Here is a 21665-nt window from a genome sequence, read left to right on the forward strand (position 1 = left end):
AAAAAAATGCTGAGGATGTCAATGCAGTTACATAAAAGGATGAGGATGTCAACTAGTTGGATACTATTTGTGCAACTACAAATGCTGATGATGCTAACTAATTAGGTTCTCTTGTGCAACTTGTATTAACAAAGTTGCACATGGGCAGAAAAAAATGGCTACTCTTAATATGAAGTTGGCAACTGAAAAATAACAAGTCAATCAAACCAACTAAGTAGAAACTCTTGTGCAACTGCACAAGCCTGACTAGCCAATCAGTTTAATTCAAGTAGACCAGTGCGCATAAAAAATGTGACTATGAAAAAACAAGATAATTAAATTGCTAACTAAGTATGGCCATATTGTGCAACTTCCTCATGCTCATATCCAACTAGGAATACTAAAATGACCAAACTGAATAAATTGCAGGAACTGAAATTGGATGTCATACGTCTCTCTTACAGATATCCTGCTATTTTAAGCACTAATTATGCAAACCTACTACTGATACATAAAAAATGGGTAAAGAAATCAAAATATTAGCAATGGCTTGTGTGAATTACCCACAAACAGCCTGTGGTATGCAACTTCTATATAATTTAACTACAATCACTAGAGAAATTTAGTTACAGCCGCGAAAAAACGAGAACAAAATCATGTAGCATACAACAAAATGCAAAAACTCATCATCGGCAGCAGGCGTATCATATAATCGGCAAATTGCCATTGATTATTCAATTAACAACGAGAGAAAACCAACTGATCATCTGTGTGGTACGCAACTAAAAGAACAGTGTGTGCAATTTGACAGCAATGCAAGCCAACTGAGCATGTGCAAAAAATACACCTCATACGAAACATGCTTTGTGCAGTGTAGTCGACTTCCTAGAGGTTCATGTGCAACTATAGAACCCGACTCGCCAACTATGTACTGCTCTGAGTGAAACTTCACCAGACATGTCTGAAAAAACAACTAAAATTGGACACCTAAAGCAAAACGACTAGCCACGCATTCAATCCCCTGACGACTAGCACTTCGCCGGAGTCCCGTGCAAACAGATAAACGAAGCACTGCCCACCCCCCCGTGACCCACTCTTGTCGCAACTGTTGTCGCCGGCGCCGTGCGCGGTTCCTCACAGTCGTCGCCACACGAAGCATCAACTCTGCATCCTCCCACCACCCCCTCTGCATCCTACTGCAGTGCGCACAACAGCTCTGCATCCTCATGCCGCGCCAACTGAGCACATGTTTGGGCAACTAGTCCTGCCAACTAAACATCAATGTGTGTACAACTAGACTACATTGCAGACCAACTGAACATATGTGTGTGCAACCAGTCCTGCCAAGTAAACATCGATGTGTGTGCAACTAGACTACATTGCATGCCAATTGAGGATATGTGTGTGCAATTAGTCCTGCCAACTTAAACATCAATTCTCTAAAAAAAACTTAAACATCAATGTGTGTGTGTGCAACTAGACTACATTGCAAGCCAACTGAGCATACGTGTGTGCAACTAGTCCTGCCAACTAAACATCAATGTGTGTGCAACTAGACTACATTGCAGGCCAACTGAGCATATGTGTGTGTGCAAAAACACCCCAGAGTGCATGAACATGCTTTTATGCAAAATGTAGTCAACTTCCCTGCCGTTCTTGTGCAACTACATAATCTAACTAGCCAACTATGTAATGCTCTCCGTGCAGCTACCTAGATTTGTCGAGTAAATACATAGGGGAGAGGCTGTCGGAAACCGCAGATGCGGACGGGAGACGCCAGATCTGGGTCCTAGGTCGTCCTTCATGTAGGAGCTCGGAGGCATGACACCAAAAGCCCATGTTATCTAAAGCAGCTGAAAATGAGACAACCGCAAGTACATCGAAAGATCCTGAACCCTTGAGGAGTCGTTGTAGTCCAAAACACTGAACCTAGACCATATGATAAACCTGCACTTATAACAAACTGAGGAGACATCTGTAGTCCTCTCACGGTAATTGCTATGAGCATATCTACTCACCTATGGTCATCCCAAAACCAAACTTCTAGTTCTTCTTTGAATGGTCAATCTGTGTCACAAACTACAAGTTCAGAAGATGGTAATCCAAAAATATCAGGACATTCATTGCTGGGAGGAAACATTCTTATCAGAACAGTTATATACTACAACTCATATTTAATCGGAGCTGCTCATACCTCTGCTCCCCCAAGTACGCAGCAACGGCACCTAGACAACACTGTAATCGGCCGTCGGTGTAGGGGACCAAGGGAAACAGGCCCTCCCGAGTGCGGCGTGCGTCGCTAGGAGGAGGCAGCAGGAGGGGGACGACCGGGCCCGTGCTAGGCGCGGCGCGCGTCGCCGGGAGCAGGCAACTGGAGGAGGCGGCCGGGGGTGTACTTGGCGCAGCGCGTGGCGCAGGAAGGCGGCTGGAGGAGCGCGACGGCCGAGCGCATAGCCGGGAGGAGGAGCGCGGTGGCCCTTCTCCATCGGGGCGGCGGCGGCTGGGCGACCCCTGCTCCAGCTCATAGAAAGAGGAGGGAGGAGGCGGTGGCGCTGCTGGTCTAGCTCCCCGGCTTGATCTGCTCTCCAGGCTTGTCCGGTCCGCCGCTCACCTCGACCTCCCGGGCTCCTGCTTCACGGGATTTGGTGGACGAGGAAAAGAGGATAAGGGAAGGCTTTTTTTCTCCGAGAGAAAGTAGCGAGGCGAGGATAGTGCGTGGGCTCCGACAAGATAACACCTGCCCTGCGGGCCGAAGGATTCGACGCATCGAGCGGTCTCGGTGCGGCCGCTCGGCTCGACCAAATAGTGGCCGGCCGCTTTTTAGATTTCAGGAATAACATCACGTAGTGCAATTAAGAAAGTGGAAGGGGCGCATCCTACCTAGCACCGCTCCAGCTTCCTCTCAAACGGCGCACCAGGGTGCACCCCAACCACTAGTACCGATCATAAGCCGCATCAACGTTGAGTTTTACATAGCCACTGATTGGGCGTGTCCAGCCAGCTCTTTTCACCTTTGCATTTGGAGAAGAGACGACAACGAAATTTGACAAAAGCGCTCAAATCGCTAGTATAATCTGTGTCGATTGCTGTTTCTGCTCATCGTGTACAAGTTTTCTTCTCTCTCGTCACATGTACCATGGTGCAACTGCCATAATATGTGGTCTGTTTTTCTGTGCCCAAGAAGCCAGGTTTCATTTGAAGGGAGGCATAACAGACATTCCAACACAGATTCGCTAGCATGGTATGTCCATTGTCTGGACTTGCTACACTGTATACGTCACCAATAAGTTTTTTTTATAATCTAAACAAAGAAAGAAAATATGATAGCCTTTTCATTCGTTGACAAGCGTGGCTAGTAGTTGTAATGCACTGTTCACCTGCTCCCTATCTTTGGCGCATGTTCGTTTCTGTCACTAAACCAAAAGAGGTTTCAGATGTACCAGTTCTTGATTATGCCGGATTAAATCCATGCATTACTACATAACTAATAAGATGGGCGCATGGTTGTCTAAGATTCAAGAGACTCAAGATTCAATTGGTGCTCCATGGGATCTGAATTTCCTTGTACAACCAGATTCTGCTGTCAGAAGTAGCACGTGCCTCCTAAATGGATGTCATCTAAGTACCTCTGAACAATTCAAGTCGAATATATAAATTAATAATAGGACAATCACAGTAAACTGAGTGGTCTAAGGCGCCAGATTTAGGCTCTGGTCCGAAAGGGCGTGGGTTCAAATCCCACAGCTGTCAATTTTGTTGTTTTCGTTTGAGTTTGAGTGTACAAATCTTTCTTAGCAAATAATGCTTCTAGTCGTCCGTCATTAAAACTGCCCCTAAAGTTGTAAATTATTACCCACCAATGCCACCGGTAAGTGAGAAAAACGTTTAGTTTGTTTTATTTTGTTTCGTCTGGGGCGGGTATAGCTCAAAAGGAAGAGATCCCCTCTTGTAGAATAATGATACACACAGTGCACTGGTTGGTGCCTTCACCTCCCATGCTGAAGGTTGTGTGTTCGATCCCACCTTTTCCTTTTTTTTCCAAAAGATCAAATACTTTTTAAAATTTTCATACCTTTCAAACCCTAACCCCAAATCTAACATGTCATATATGATAATTCATCAGAAAAATGTGTAGATTCCAAATATTCCTTTATCATTAATTTTTATAAATATCACTAATTTTTAGAAAATATGTCCAGGGTGCAAACTTAAATAATACGTTCTTTATATAATGAGATATTTTAGAAATGCCTATTACATATGCCCTTATAGATTGGTTGTTTTTTGTGGAGCAATCCGATATGTTTGCAACCAATTAAGTCTTGAATTGAATTATGGTTGCAAATGCACATATATTTTTATATATGCAAACACATATATGACAAAAATAATGCTCTTATGCACATGCTATCATTGAATACTAAAACGTACTTTGCTATTTTCATTCTAATGCAATATTTTTTAGGCATCACCGAGAAACAACATCAAATGCATAAACATATACCGGCAACTAGGTAGATATTTGTGTTGTATAATGAATTCTAAACACCTTGAGTACACTTCAAAAATCATCACACATTTATGTTTTTTCACAACCCCACTTAGCATGTTGTTGTTGCGTGGCATCATGAAAGATTTCAAGGGATTTGTTGTGTCGTCAAGTGTGTGTATGAGGGGTGAATTTTTTTCTCTCGTTGCAACGCACGGGCATGTTTGCTAGTTGTTTCTAAACATCCTGGTATTGTCGTGTGCCTTTTGTTTTCCCCCAATGCGAAAAAGGGGAACCAATTTAATAATTCCTAATTTATATATTTTTATTCTATTTTGCTTTGTAATATTATAAATTACAATTAAACGGAATGGGGTTTGACTAGTACATCACCTGTTCACGCCGTCCTCGGGCACTGACCGGGCACCCTCAAATATACACAGTTGTAGCCGGACATCTTATACTAGATTTTTAAATCCATACAAAGACATGCAAACTAAAATAAACCTAAGTACTACGTCGATCACCTTGCTACCCGTTGTCGGAGATGTCGACTATCTCTATGCTCGAATCCGACAGCATAGGCGGCAGCTGCAACTTCGGCTCCTCGGGCTGCTCCACTCCAGCCTCCTCCAATTTAATAATTCCTAATTTATATATTTTTATTTTTTTCTTTGTAATATTATATATTACAATTAAACGCAATGGGGTTTGACTAGTACGTCACATGTTCACGCCGTCTGTCGTGGCTCTAATCCTGACAGTAGAACAGGGGGGTAGGAATGTAGAGGCAAGATCCTAGCTATGGAGGAGTTATACACGCAAGTTTTACGAGTTCAGGCCTGTAGGATCGAAAGTATGTCTAGAGGGGGGGGGGTGATTAGACTACTTGACCAAATAAAAATCTAGCCTTTTCCCAATTTTAGTTCTTGGCAGATTTTAGCTATCTTAGCACAAGTCAAGCAATCTCCACACAATTCAAGTAAGCATGCAAAAGAGTATATGAGCAGCGGAAAGTAAAGCATGCAACTTGCAAGAATGTAAAGGGAAGGATTTGGAGGATTCAAACGCAATTGGAGACACGGATGTTTTTGTCGTGGTTCCGATAGGTGGTGCTATCGTACATCCACGTTGATGGAGACTTCAACCCACGGAGGGTAACGGTTGCGCGAGTCCACGGAGGGCTCCACCCACGAAGGGTCCACGAAGAAGCAACCTTGTCTATTCCATCATGGCCGTCGCCCACGAAGGACTTGCCTCACTAGCGGTAGATCTTCACGAAGTAGGCGATCTCCTTGCAGTTACAAACTCCTTGGTTCAACTCCACAATCTTGTCGGAGGCTCCCAAGTGACACCTAGCCAATCTAGGAGACACCACTCTCCAAGAAGTAACAAATGATGTGTTGATGATGAACTCCTTGCTCTTGTGCTTCAAATGATAGTCTCCCCAACACTCAACTCTCTCTCACAGGATTTGGATTTGGTGGAAAGAAGATTTGAGTGGAAAGCAACTTGAGGAAGGCTAGAGATCAAGATTCATATGGTTGGAATGGAATATCTTGACCTCAACACAAGTGTAGGTGGTTCTCTCTCAGAAAATGTGTATTGGAAGTGTAGGTATGTTCTGATGGCTCTCTCTCCCCGAATGAAGAGTGAGTGGAGGGGTATATATAGCCTCCACACAGAATCTAACCATTACTCACAATTTGCCAAACTCGGTGGGACCGAATGGTTAAACTTGGTCGGACCGATTCAGCAAACCTAGTGACCGTTAGGATTTTCGGTGGGACTGAGATGCAACTCGGTAGGACCGATATGGTTAGGGTTAGGGCATAACGTAATCTCGATGTGACCGATTACACAAACTCGGTGGGACCGATTTTGGTAATAAGCTAACCAGAGAGTTGGTCAGGTAAACTCGGTGGGACCGATTCGCTCATCTCGGTGAGACCGAAATGTTACAAAAGGGAAACAGAGAGTTTACATTGCAATCTCGGTGGGACCGATCGCTCATCTCGGTAAAATAGAAACGTTACGAAGGGAAACAGAGAGATTACAATCTCATCTCGGTGAGACCAAGATCCCTATCGGTGAGACCGATTTGCCTAGGGTTTGTGGCAGTGGCTATGACATTTGAAACTCGGTGGCGCCGTATAGATAGAATCGGTGGGGCCGAGTTTGACTTTTGGTTTAGGTCATATGTGGATGTGGGAAGGTAGTTGAGGATTTTGGAGCATATCACTAAGCAATTTGAGCAAGCAAGCCATTAAGCAACACCTCATCCCTCCTTGATAGTATTGGCTTTTCCTATAGACTCAATGTGATCTTGGATCACTAAAATATAAAAAATAGAGTCTTGATCTTGAAGCTTGAGCCAAACTTTTTGTCCTTAGAATTTTGAGGGATCCACTTTCCTCATCCATGCCATGCCATTCATTGAGCTTTTCCTGAAATATTAATCTTGGAATAATATTAGCTCAATGAGCTATATGTTGTTAGGAATTACCAAAACCACCCAGGGATAGTTGCACTTTCAATCTCCCCCTTTTTGGTAATTGATGACAACATATAGATCAAAGCTTTGACAAATGATAATAAGAGTGAAAGATATCATCGCTTTGAGAAGTATGTGAAAAGCAAGAGCTCCCCCTAAATTTGTGCATATCTTAAGATTTGCTTTGGACTGCAAATGCACAATGAGTTAGGATCTTGGGTTACTCTTCCATGTCACATACATCTTGGTGGAGCGCTCAAAATGATAAGAATTAAATACATGCAGTCATCACCAAGCAAAGTGAATGATCATATAAGGATAAGTAAGATAATATCATCTAACAAGCATAAGTGTAGCTTATGATCAACCACATGATCATCAATGTCTCACATATAATAGCATAGTATCTCAAGCAATCAAAAGATAAACAAAGCTCAACCACCAAAGCAAGAGAGAATAAAAAGCAACGCTCTCTCTCAAAGCCTATGATCTATACATTTTTCTCCCCTTTGGCAACAAGTTACCAAAAAGTTCATAGAAAATGCATAGCACTAAAACGTCTCTCGGGATTGGTCTTCAGGTGGTGGTGTCCGGAGAACTCCAAGGACAAAGGCTTCAGTCGAAGTAGACGGAGCTGATGGGGTAGGGGCTGGAGCTGGTGGCACTGAAGCTGTAGCTGGTGCAGATGAAGTGGCTCTAGTGTCTGGTACAGGCACTGCAGTAGATCTTTGAGCTCGAGGCACTCTGGCAAATGCATCAGTGGTTGTCTTGCCCTTCCTCTCCTGCATGTCATCCTGTAGCTGCTCTACAACAGACTGAATCTCAATTACTTTGACATCTAAATCATAGAATTTTTGTTCCACGATTATTTCCAGGCTCTCCTGGTTTTGACTTAGGGTGGCCAACCCCTTCTCAATCCTTAGAGACGATGCTATCAAGTAACCAAGATGGTCCTGCTTGCTTTTCAAAAAGTACTCAGATGCCTCCTCTTGAGTTGGCATCTTGGCAGCCTTCTCTTTCTTTGCCTTCTCCTTCTTTGCTTGTGCTTGCACTGAGGAGGGTTCATCTTCATTCATCACAACTTGGTTGTCCTCGAAGTCAGGATAGATAAGCAAGTGTTCCTTATCCAACAAGTATGTGCCTGTGCCCATCTTTGAGTTTATCAACTCCTGGATCTGTGGGGCATATCCACAACTTCTTTTCTGGTCAGCTGTAGTCCTTTTGATAGTCTCAACTATAAGGCTCCTGACCTTGAACTTCTGTGGCACATCAAATATATGTAGCAAGTTAATTGCATGGCCTCTGATCATTCTGTGATCACCAGACTTGGGCAACAGAGTGTGCCTAAGGATCCAATTGATTGTAGGCAGCCCTGACAGCAAGTGTTTTACTGACCCAAACTGGTGAGTCTCAAGATCATCTTCAGGAATCTCCTTGTACATATTTGCCATAGAGTTGTGATCCATCTTCTTCTTGGCATAGACATCCAAGTCATCTTCTTCTTCCTTAGGAGCATTGATCAGATTTGCCCATTCCTCAACAGTTGAGTGATACCTTGTACCTTCAGACATCCATACTACCCTGCCATCTGGATAGAAGTGTGCTGTGGAGTAGAATTGCATTATGAGCTCCTCATTCCACTTTGTGAGCTTCTGCCCAACAAAGTATGCAACTCCACAAGCACTGAAGCTGTCAAACACACCAGGATAGTGTTCCTCATTTTCCTTCATGTAGGTCCAGTTGACCCACCTCATATCACACACTATAGGCTTCTTGTCCAACAACACTGTCTCATAGAAATCCTGATTTTCCTTTGTGTGGAACCTGTAATCAACAGCAGTCCTTCTCCTGGTAGCATATGGATCTGTCTCTCTCCATTTCCTCAGTCCTGAGTCTCTCCTGATCTTCATGTTCTCAGCCACAGGATGAGCATCATTGTGGTCTGGAATTTTTGGCTTCAATTTTCTTAGAACATGCTCTTCATCTTCTTCTTCAGCAACAGTCTCAGGCACTGGGGCCTTGTTCTTCTCAGCAGCTGGTATGTTTCTGGTATTTCTCTTTGGTGCAGTCTTGGGATTGGAGGCAGCTTTGGGTGCTTCTTTGGGCTTTGATGATGCAGCCCCTGTCCTGATAGCATTACCCATAAGCTTATGTGCCTTGGGTGCTGGTGCAGCAACCTCTTATTCCTCTTCTTCCATCATGGAAGCCTTTCCAATCACTCTGGCCATGGTCTTCTTGACCCTTTCCTTCCTTTTCTTTCCTTTTGCAGCAGGCTCTTTGGGTTGAGATTCCAAAGATACTTGAGAGGATGCTCTGGCCTTAGACATTGGTTGTCTTCCTGCTGGCCTTTTGATCTTCATTCCTGGCTTAACTGCAGCTGAGCTGTACTCCTTCTTAACCACTTTCTTCTTTGATGTGGCCTCATCCTTAGTGGCCACATAGTCTTCATCCTCAGACTCTGAAGTTTTCTTCTTGCTTGCTCTAGTGGCAGCCTTTGTCAAATTGCTTGGGGTGCTCCTGCTACCATCATCTGAACTGCTAGAGGGACTAGTGCCCTCACTCAGGTGAACCTGCTCCTCTGACCTGTTCTGGCTGTCACTCTGGTCAGACATGTTGCAAACACTAACAACAGACCCTGTGAATAGATATAGATGAGATAGAGTGGATGAGCATCACAAAATGCAGAGGTTTTTGCAAAAGAATGAGTCAAAAACTTAGTTTTAGTTGTCCATAGAAAGCATTTCGGATCAACCGATTTGCAAACTCGATGATACCGAAGCAGCTGTTGGAACCTAAACTAGTGAACTCGGTCAGACCGAGTCACAGTTCGATGGCACCGAGACTGCTAGGGTTTCACAAAGTCCTGAACTCGGTCACACCGATTTGCAATTCTCGGTCAGACCGAGAACCACATGTGCAATGGCCTTGGCCGAATCAGTGGAACCGAGTTCTGCAACCCGATGGGTCCGAGATGGTTTCGGCAGAAACCTAACCCTAAATTTTCGATTCAACTCTAATCTACGGAGTGTTTTGACTGGATAGAAGTGTTTCAATCATGGTAAGAATCATAATGAACACAATGTGCTAGGAATCGGACGGGGATAGCACTATGATCGAGTCCATACCCTAGTTCGGCGATGAACTCGCTACGACGGCAACGACGGGGAAGAATTCCGTTGACGGCGGAGGAGACCAGCGACAGGAGTCGGCTGGCGACGAGGAGAACGATCTGGAGACCCAGGAGGCAGAGCGAGCGCGGGCGAAGGGGTTTCGGAGAAATTTCCAAAATTTTGCCCGTGAGTATATATAGCCCGACCCTGTCGGTGTGACCGAGTGGAACAACTCGGTGGCACCGAGATGCATAACTATTGACAGTTACAGCAACTCGGTGTGACCGAAAAGGTCAAATCGGTTGCACCGAGATTGAAAACCTAGATCGACTTAGTGATCTCGGTATGACCGAAATGGAGGAATCGGTCAGACCGAAACACACAAAGAAGTTTTGGAAGTTTAAATCTATGACAAATCGGGGACTCCGAGTGCTCCTCACACAGAGTGGTTTGAATCTGACTTGATCAAATTTTGTGATGCAGCATGAATAGAGTTTGAGACGAGAAAAACATAGATAGCTAGAGAGGGTTCTTAGGCATTCTTGTCCATCCACTTGGCAAAAGAAAAGAAAACCAATCAATCAAAACAACAAGTGGATGTCCTCGAATGAGTAAAATATGCAATCAACATGCTCACACAATAAAATGGCAATTGAAATATGTGGCAAAGCATGCACAACCAATTCTAGCATCTATCAAAGAATTTGCGATGACTAGGTCATCTATATATGAGTATATTGACTTAGGAGTCAAATGAGAACATTTGATCATAGGTCATACTCATCGTTTAAGCACAAGTGGGGTTACCACTTTTACATAAAGCATTGTTGTGTTCACACCATTAGAGTTGCTTTAGCTCAATTCTTAGAGTAAAGCTCCCCCTAGATGTGAGACCCCTCCTAAGAGGGATGAACTAACCTTGGGTTTTGTCGATGATGACTTCATGTAGATGTTGAAGATGTGGATGCTCAATGTTGATGTAGATCATTTGGAGCTATCCATTGGAGTGAGTTGCACTTTCAATACCTACACGGGTTAGTCCCACAAGGAACAAACAAGGATATCCATAGACATAGAGTGATGCACACACAAGATGACATCTATGAAAGCTTTTAGGTTACCTTGTCCCTTGTCTTACCAACAAGAGGGTTTGTGACTCCTTGAACTAGTGCAAGATGTGAAAGTTGATTGCACTTGTTCTTGCCAAGGTGATAAGAGTGAAGTATGTTGGCGGAGTCACCCTCAAGAACTCTCTAGTTCTTCTTCTTCGGGATCCACACCATCTTGATGGGAATCCTCGGTGTTGTAGTTGTACTTGATGAAGTGGAACTTGAAGTAGTCTTGGGAACCCACTTGACCAAGGCCTTAGGAGCTTCTTCAAATGCATCAATTTCCTCTTGAAGCTTGTCCTTGCCTTTTTTGCTTGTGGTCTTGTGGTGGAAGATCATCTTGAGCTTGTGTCCCTTTGAGAGAAGTAGGATCATACTTCTCTTGTTGAGGAATAAACTTCGTCTTGGGGTATTGATCTTCTTCCCACTCAACTCCATTGGCATTGAACTTTTCGTTCAAAACCAACACCTTGATTCTTTCGGTGCCTTCCATGCTTGCGTACAATTTCCTTGAATTGCTTACTTCCGGCAAGGCTCTTGTAAACACCTTTCTCTATAATTCCCTTCAATAAGCTATTTTCTTTCTCAAGTGTAACTTGGCTAAGAGAATCATTAGTGGAATCAAGAGAACTACTAGAAGCAACAGTATTGGATTTAGCATGATTATTGTTACTACTAGAGGAAGAATCTTTCTTGTTCTTGTTACTAGACTTGACTTGAGGCATGTAAGTGGATAAGAGTAAACGCTTGGCAATGTAAGAAGAACTTTTCTTGCGAAGATCATCATTGATTGCTTTTAAGAACTCATGCTCTTGCTCAAGGTTGAGCTTTTCAAGGCGCAATTTCTCATGAGTCCTTAAAAGTTCTTGATGATCTTCTAAGATAGTTTCATGAGCTAACTTAAGAGTGTTTAGTTCTTTAGTTAGAGACTCAATCTTCTCCTTATCATTGTCATTCATTTTATCTTGATTAGCATGATTAATTGACGTTTCATCATAGTATTCATCACTAGAGTTGTCAACAAGTAAATCATCATCACCTAACAAGTCATGTTCATCACTATTGAAATCAACATACTCGGGGTGTGATACCTTTGGGCCTTTAGCCATGAAGCATGTTCCAACTCCTTCATTTGGTGAGTCAAATATGTCGTAGGGGTTGGTTGTCACAAGTGCTAGACCGGCAACACCTTCATCTTGAGCATATTCGGAGTCGGAGTGATAGTTTCTCTCGGAGTGGTTGTCGGAGTCGGAGCCGGATACCCATTCACCAACATGAGCTTGATGTCTTCGTTTTGTGTAGCTCCTTGATGACTTGTCCTTTCTTTCCGAATCCTTGCTTCTCCGTGAGGGTCTTCATTCATAACGATCATCTCCACTCCTTCTTTCTCTAGATGGTGGTTCTTCTCTTCTACTTCTTCTCTTGGGAGAATCTTCTCTTCTCTTGTAGGGGGCCGTACATTCATTGGAATAGTGTCCGGGCCTTCCACAATTGTAGCAGTTTCGCTCTCGACTAGAAGATCTTTTGTCATTGTAGGACCTTGATTTGGAGCTTCTCTCTTTGCTTCTACTCTTGTAGAACTTGTTGAAGTTCTTCACCATTAAGCTCAATTCTTCATTGAAGGTTTGTTTCTCACTCGATGATGTGGGGGCTTCACATGAGGCTTTGTAAGCACCACTTGATTTGTTGTGAAGTTCCTCTTTATCCTTGAGTGACATCTCATGAGCAACAATTCTTCCGATGACTTCCATTGGCTTGAGATCTTTGTAATTGGGCATCATTTGGATCAATGTGCACACAGTATCATATTTTCCATCCAAGGCTCTTAGGATCTTCTTGATGATGAATCTATCGGTCATCTCTTCACTCCCTAAGCCGGCAATCTCATTTGTGATAAGAGCAAGCCTAGAGTACATTTCAGCGACACCTTCACCATCCTTCATTTTGAACTTGTCAAGTTGACTTTGAAGCACATCCAACTTGGATTCCTTGACAGAGTCGGTACCTTCATGCATGTCAATCAAAGTATACCAAATTTCCTTTGCATTCTCAAGACGGCTAATTTTGTTGAATTCTTCGGGGCACAATCCATTGAAGAGGATATCACAAGCTTGAGCATTGTATTGTAGCATCTTCAACTCATCCGCGGTAGCTTCACGATTTGGTTCTCTCCCATCAAAGAATTCACCTTGCAAGCCAACACACACAATAGCCCAAACGGTGGGGTTATGTCCAAGAATATGCATTTTCATCTTATGCTTCCAACTAGCAAAATTAGTACCATCAAAGTAAGGACCTCTACGGTGATAATCTCCCTCACTAGACGCCATACTCTCCTAGATTGTGAAACCAAGGCTATGACCACCAAAAGCTATGGAAATCAAAGCAAATGGAGACCAAAGCTCTGATACCACTTGTAGGATCAAAAGTATGTCTAGAGGGGGGGGGGTGATTAGACTACTTGACCAAATAAAAATCTAGCCTTTTCCCAATTTTAGTTCTTGGCAGATTTTAGCTATCTTAGCACAAGTCAAGCAATCTTCACACAATTCAAGCAAGCATGCAAAAGAGTATATGAGGAGCGGAAAGTAAAGCATGCAACTTGCAAGAATGTAAAGGGAAGGGTTTGGAGGATTCAAACGCAATTGGAGACACGTATGTTTTTGTCGTGGTTCCAATAGGTGGTGCTATCGTACATCCACGTTGATGGAGACTTCAACCCACGGAGGGTAACGGTTGCGCGAGTCCATGGAGGGCTCCACCCACGAAGGGTCCATGAAGAAGCAACCTTGTCTATTCCATCATGGCCGTCGCCCACGAAGGACTTGCCTCACTAGCGGTAGATCTTCACGAAGTAGGCGATCTCCTTGCCCTTACAAACTCCTTGGTTCAACTCCACAATCTTGTCGGAGGCTCCCAAGTGACACCTAGCCAATCTAGGAGACACCACTCTCCAAGAAGTAACAAATGGTGTGTTGATGATGAACTCCTTGCTCTTGTGCTTCAACTGATAGTCTCCCCAACACTCAACTCTCTCTCACAGGATTTGGATTTGGTGGAAAGAAGATTTCAGTGGAAAGCAACTTGGGGAAGGCTAGAGATCAAGATTCATATGGTTGGAATGGAATATCTTGACCTCAACACAAGTGTAGGTGGTTCTCTCTCAGAAAATGTGTATTGGAAGTGTAGGTATGTTCTGATGGCTCTCTCTCCCCGAATGAAGAGTGGGTGGAGGGGTATATATAGCCTCCACACAGAATCTAACCGTTACACACAATTTGCCAAACTCGGTGGGACCGAATGGTTAAACTCGGTCAGACCGATTCAGCAAACCTAGTGACCGTTAGGATTTTCGGTGGGACTGAGATGCAACTCGGTAGGACCGATATGGTTAGGGTTAGGGCATAACGTAATCTCAGTGTGACCGATTACACAAACTCGGTGGGACCGATTTTGGTAATAAGCTAACCAGAGAGTTGCTCAGGTAAACTCGGTGAGACCGATTCGCTCATCTGTGAGACCGAAATGTTACAAAAGGGAAACAGATAGTTTACATTGCAATCTCGGTGGGACCGATCGCTCATCTCGTTAAGACCGAAACATTACGAAGGGAAACAGAGAGATTACAATCCCATCTCGGTGAGACCGAGATCCCTATCGGTGAGACCGATTTGCCTAGGGTTTGTGGCAGTGGCTATGACATTTGAAACTCGATGGTGCCGGATAGATAGAATCGGTGGGGCCGAGTTTGACTTTTGGTTTAGGTCATATGTGGATGTGGGAAAGTAGTTGAGGATTTTGGAGCATATCACTAAGCAATTTGAGCAAGCAAGCCATTAAGCAACACCTCATCCCTCCTTGATAGTATTGGCTTTTCCTATAGACTCAATGTGATCTTGGATCACTAAAATATAAAATGTAGAGTCTTGATCTTGAAGCTTGAGCCAAACTTTTTGTCCTTAGAATTTTGAGGGGTCCACTTTCCTCATCCATGCCATGCCATTCATTGAGCTTTTCCTGAAATATTAATCTTGGAGTAATGTTAGCTCAATGAGCTATATGTTGTTAGGAATTACCAAAACCACTCAGGGATAGTTGCACTTTCAAGGCCCTTCTCGGAGGAAGTAACAGCCCTACGTCTCGGAGCCCGGAGGCGGTCGACTGGATATATGCGTGTGAATTACAAAATGTGCGAACCCTTGTCCCAGAGGAGGGGGGTGGCTTATATAGAGTGCGCCAGGACCCCAGCTCCCCTCCGTTACACAGGGTTCAATGTTCATAAAGGAGAAGCGTTACTGGTAACGTCCGGAGTAAAGTGCTATAAATGATTATTAAAGCTATGACTTAAATCCTGACTGTTGCGGAGTGAGTGGCCTCACATCTTCAAAGCTCTCGAGTGTAACATAACTTCATGGTCGAGTGGATGATGATCTCTCTCTGACTGCTTCTGGTTCTTTTGGAGATGTCCTTGGGGAGGGTATCTTTGGACAGATCCATGACCCTACCCTAGGTGCATAGCTTCGTCATTAGCCCCCGAATGGATCAAGGTTTGAGTATGGAAGGAGTCGAGAACGCTTCCGACTCATTCTTTGTGTTGTGAGTATAACTTGTTCTAGAGCCATGAACCGAGGAGACAACGTCAACTTCTTCTTTAGTCGCCTTGGTCCATTCTTGGTTTTTGTCGAGTGAATTTTCACGGTAGAATTCCGAATGATAATGTAGAGGATGTTTTCAGTCTGACAAGTTGCTCTGCTCTTCGCGGATTTCGCGGGATTCGAATTTCGAGAAGCGCGCCAGACGGGCGGGGCCATGGTAATCAGGACAGATTAGGCAAGTCTCCTCGATCTCCGTGCCACCTTTTTCGCCACGTACTGCGCACGCGACTGTTGCGGGATTTGTTTAGATCGTCTGGGCCTACTAGTCAGTCACTCGGGGAATGACCTTATAAAAGGCACCAGACCGGGCCTCTGCCTCATGCGCTCCCATTCTCTCCTCTTCTTCCTTCGACCTCTCCGCCACGCCCGCTCCTGCTCTCGTCGTCGAACCCTCGCTTGAACTCGATCCGCTGCCATGGGGAAAGAGAAGACGGTGGCGCTGGAGCGCGCGAAGAAGGCGACTGCGAAGGCGAAGGGCAAGCGGACCAGCCGGGGCGGATCCTCGTCGAGATCCGGCCTGCTGCCGGGCTGGATCCAGGGCGACTGGATCCGCTTGACGATCAGCCAGGATGACCTCGATGACCTGATGGAGGGGGGACTGATCCCCCACAAATCGGTGCGGCTCCCGGGGAACGAGACCGAGCCGCAACCAAGGGAGGGTGAGTGCGTCCTCCTCGCCACCCACGTTGATCGCGGGTTTTCTCTACCTCCCCATCCTTTCTTTCGGGGCTTTTTGAACTTCTTTGGGGATCATCTCCACCACTTCACTCCCAACACCATAGTTTATCTGGCTGCTTTCGTGTCAATGTGTGAAAATTTCTTGGGCTGTCGACCGCACTGGGGTCTTTTCAAACACATCTTTACCTGCCGCTCCTAGTCGGTCAAAAAGGCCAATCCGAGTGATGAGAGGACACACGTGATCCAGATGTGCAGGGGCTGGGGATTCAGATGAGGAACAAGAGCACCTTCTTAGAAATGATCCTTCCCGACTCGGTCCGGGGCTGGCAGTCGACTTGGTTTTACTGTAAGGACTAGCCGACCCCGGGTCAGTCGACTAGACTTCCTCCCTTTTCTCTGGCTCGAGTGGAGAAGCCCTCCTCCCTGAAGGTGGTCCCAGAAGAGAAGGCGCAGGTCAAGGTGCTGGTCGAGCGGGTCGTCCAACTCGTCCGTGATAGGGTGACTGGGATGGACCTGCTGGAGGTCTTTCTCGGTCGACGCATCCAACCGCTTCAGGCTCGTGATCATCCAATGTGGATGTACTCTGGACTCGAGGACTCCACTCGGATCCACCCGGAGGACATCAGCGAGGACATCTTGGAGAAGTGGCTGATGGGAATCACCAGCAACAAAGACAACCCCCGGGGGTCTAGGAGGGTGATTCCATTCGGCCACTCGCGCCGGCCGGAGCAGGTATGATTCTATTTTATCAAGTATCTTTCCGATTCACTGTGTGACACCTTGTTGATGGTCGACTGATTTTCTTTTGATCGTTGTCTTTTCAGGCCCTCATTGACATGTACTCGATGCCCAATGGAGTGCAGGAGCAAGACGTCGAGGAAGGAGCGAGCGGGGGCGAGAGCGGCGAGTGGCGCTCGGATGCCGAGGAGGACGAGGAGAACGACGAATCGACTGAAGACAAAGAGGTCGACTCGCTTCCTCGACGGGAGAGGAGATCCAAATACGCTCATGACCCGGCGAGCACTCCGGACCTGGTGACCGCGCCGACTGGGCAGTCTTCGAAGCGTCCCAGGACGTCTTCCCCAGCGCCGATTGAGAAGGCTCCAAAGCAGACTAAGGTTGTGCCGCCTCCAGCGCCAAAAGCATCGAAAGCCACCTTCTCCAAACTGCCAAAATCTCTGCCTAGGATCAAAGTGACCATCCCTACCATCTCCAGGTAATCATCTGACTTGCTTTTTTGTCGACTCGAGTAACAGAACGTAACCGACTGGGTGCGGGTCTTTGCAGTGCTGCTACATCAGGAACCTCTTCTCTCCAGTACTGAGACGAGGAGATGGAAGATGCGGTCACCTCCAACGCAGGTAAAAACCCTTATGATCTTGCTCTTGACTACTCGGTTGATTGAATTCTAGCGGTTTACTTTAGAGTCGACTGATCTTCTCAGCAACTCCGCCCAACGTCATCGATCTCCCAGATGATGATGAAGATGTGGCTCTTAGGCCCAGGAAGAATAAAAAGGTGACGGCTGGTAAGGCGTCTCAGCGGGGACCAACGACAACACCAACTGTCTATCAATCTAAAGACGCGGGCGGGGCCTCTGTAACCTTCGTTGTACCCTTGTCGAGTGAGAGCCCCGCACCGTCGACTGTACCGGTGATTCCTTCAGTCGTCCCATCTCACGCCTTGGAGGTCCAAGCTGCTGCACCTGGGTCGTTTGCTCTCGTCTTCACCAGCTACCCCGTTCCGGACAACCAGTCGGAAGCGGCTGCAGAAGCCACCCGACAGGTTGACGTGATGATGGAGTGGATGAACACAGTGCATGAGAGTAGCCAGGCTGCCTACGACGCCAGCGCTGCTCTCCGGGCCAATGTCCAGGTAAGTAGACTTTTCGACTGCCCTTGTTCTATCAGGATATGCTACCCGAAAATTTTTCTTCTATACAATCTCCTGTTGTTTGTGTCGAATCAGTGCACCCACTGGGTATTTTGTTGTCTTTGGTAGTTGCGTTCTTCCATTCGGTCTGGGCGAGTAGGATCTGAATCGGTGGGGGCACGCTAAGTGCACCCACTGGGTGTAGTCCTCGAGACCGCAGTCGACTGCTGGCAGTCGACTGGGGTCTGAGTTCTACTTTCCTTTCTTTTCTTCCACTCGACTCAGCCGGACCGGTCGAGTAGGATCTGAACTGGTGGGGGCACGCTAAGTGCACCCACTGGGTGTAGTCCCCGAGACCGCAGCCGACTGCTGGCAGTCGACTGGGGTCTGAACGGTGTTTTTTATACTCGATCCGGGCGGACCGATCGAGTGGGGTCTGAATTAGCGGGGGCATGCCAAGTGCACCCACTGGGTGTAGCCCCCGAGACCGCAGCCGACTGTGTGCAGGCGGCTGGGGTCTAAGCGAACTTCTTTAAGTTTTATCCACTCGGAAGTGAACAACCTTTGATCTTGTCGATCGACAAGTCTTTTGCCTTCTGTAGAAGTCTTGTACTCTCATTTCCAAGTTTGCTGAACTTGAGGAGAAGCAGAGGCAACTCAACCTCGACTTGGAGTTGGCCCAGCAGAATCTGAAGAAAGCTCAGGACGAAGCTGCTCGTATGGAAGGTAACTGCCTGTCGACTGTTTTTTAACATTTCTTCGAGCTCTTGTTTGATCTGATTGCTTCTTTTGCAGAGAAAATGAAGTTGGCTCTGGAGAAGAAGGACTCGGACCTCGCCGCTGCACTGAAGAAAGCCCAAGATAAAACTGCTCTCGCATACCAGAAGCTGGCTTCAGTCGAAACACTGGAAGGGGAGGTGACCAAGCTGAAGTCCTGTCTCAACGAGTCTAACCGAGAGGTGACTCGTCTGAAGAAGGACAAAATTACCCTGAACGAAAAGTTGGAGTCTGCGATCCACAAGAGGAATGACACGGAGGCTTATTTGAGAACTCTCACTAAGAAGCTTTATCTTATGCTGGAAGGTATTTCTTTTAAACCGACTGTGTTGATGCTTGAGAACGGACCCTATCCGGTCGACTCACTAATTTTCAGCTGCAGAATCCTGCCAAGACTTTGATGAGGAAACTGGAAAGGTCGAGACGGGTCTGGACCCTATTGCTTCTCCAGTTTGCGACGAGACTGAATGAACGTGCTCCGACTGGAGTCTCGTGTCGCCAGCGTCACAAGCTACCTCGCGCGCCTGAAGGAGGCAGTCTCATGAGTCGACTCATTGCTCTGGCCAAGGGTGACGCTTCAAAATGATCTGGAATCCCTGATGGCTCAACTCAATGAGATCCCTGACTGAGTGCAGGAATGGAAGAAGTCTTCCGCCCGGTGTGGTGCTAACATGGCGCTGTCCTTGGCGCGAGTCCACTGCAAGGAAGCTCATGAAGACAAGCTGGCGGCGATCAAGGTCGCTAACACCAAAAAGCATGACTTCCAGTCCTTCATGGAGACTTTCATTGCTGCTGCCACTCGGATCACGGATGGGATCGATCTGGACGAGTTCGTCGAGCCTGCCAGCCCTCCTCCTGCCGAGTGAACACACTTATGAGACTTGAATCTGCTTTAAATTTGCCTTAGAATGCCGAGTGGTTGCTGTAACCGTTAAATTCCTTTGGGCTTGATGCTCGACTACTTTTGGTTTGCTGCTTGGAACTTTAGGATTTATCCGAATTTGGTTTATTTCCGAATATGCTTGCGTTTTGCCTTCAAGTAGACTTTGTTCTCTGCTCGGAATAGTCTTTGCGCTGGAGACGCAGCTCTAAGATGGCGACTCCAGTCGACCCGCACCTCGACATCCTTGCGAATAGGAATGGAGTGCATGTTGTACTTGTGCCATAGCTCTGAAGGAGAGGGTTGCAGTCGACCTGCACCTCGTCATCCTTGCAGATAGGGACGGAGCGTACGTTGTACTTGTGTCGTATCTCTGAAGGATAAGGTTGCAGTCGACCTGCACCTCGTCGTCCTTGCGGATAGGGGTATGTTTCGAACTTAGGCGAGTACCGGACTGCAGCTAAGCCCCCGAGTGGGAGGATTGCTCTTCACTTGGTAGGATTTTTTCAAACTTAGGCGAGTACTGGACTGCAGCTATGTAACGCCCTCAATGCGGCTATATCTCCCACGTGTCGAAGCACGACTTAGAGGCATAACCGCATTGAAAGCAATGTCGCAAGTGAGGTAATCTTCACACAACCCATGTAATACATAAGGGAAAGAGATACATAGTTGGCTTACAATCGCCACTTCACACAATTACATGAATAAAGCATTACATCATCCAGATACAATCAAGGTCCGACTACGGAACCAAAATAAAAGAAGAACCCCAAATGCGACAAAGGTCCCCGATCGACCCCAACTGGGCTCCACTACTGATCAACTAGAACGAAACAACACAAAGGGCAAGATCTTCATCGAGCTCCTCCTTGAGCTTGGTTGCGTCATCTGCACGGTAACATAGGCACCTGCAAACTGGTTTTGGAAGTATCTGTGAGCCACGGGGACTCAGCAATCTCGCACCCGCGAGATCAAGACTATTTAAGCTTATATGAAGGATGGAGTAATGAGGTGGAGCTGCAGCAAGCGACTAGCATATATGGTGGCTAACATACGCAAATGAGAGCGAGAAGAGAAGGCAAGGCACGGTCGATAAGAGTATGATCAAGAAGTGATCCTATAGCAACCTACGTCAAGCATAACTCCAACACCGTGTTCACTTCCCGGACTCCGCCGGAAAGAGACCATCACGGTTACACACACGGTTGATGTATTTTAATTAAGGTCAACTTCGGGTTTTCTACATCCGGACGTTAACAAATTCCCATCTGCCCATAACCGCGGGCACGGCTTTCGAAAGTTCAAATCCCTGCAGGGGTGTCCCAACTTAGCCCATGACAAGCTCTCACAGTCAACGAAGGAATAGACCTCCACCCGGGACACTCCGATCAGACTCGGTATCCCGGTACAACAAGACATTTCGACAGGGTAAAACTAAACCAGCAACACCGCCCGAATGTGCCGACAAATCCCGATAGGAGCTGCACATATCTCTTTCTCAGGGCACACTCAGATAGGTCAAGCTACAAGTAGAACCAACCCTCAAGTTTCCCCGAGGTGGCCCCGCAGGCTGCCCAGTTCGGACCAACACTCAGAGGAGCACTGGCCCGGGGGGGGGG

The 21665-nt window shown here is 46.2% G+C and overlaps 1 long non-coding RNA gene across 1 annotated transcript in view; it reads right to left on the reverse strand.

Annotated features, from left to right (window-relative positions):
- The window catches only part of LOC119355097, a 4380-nt gene extending 2149 nt beyond the window's left edge, over positions 1–2231 (reverse strand). The window contains exon 1 of the long non-coding RNA XR_005171425.1: positions 2174–2231. This is a non-coding gene — a long non-coding RNA (uncharacterized LOC119355097). The remainder of the gene's footprint in view (positions 1–2173) is intronic.
- Between the last annotated feature and the right edge of the window lie 19434 nt (positions 2232–21665).

Source organism: Triticum dicoccoides, chromosome 2A, assembly GCF_002162155.2.
Source record: "Triticum dicoccoides isolate Atlit2015 ecotype Zavitan chromosome 2A, WEW_v2.0, whole genome shotgun sequence".
In the NCBI taxonomy this organism is placed as follows: domain Eukaryota; kingdom Viridiplantae; phylum Streptophyta; class Magnoliopsida; order Poales; family Poaceae; genus Triticum; species Triticum dicoccoides.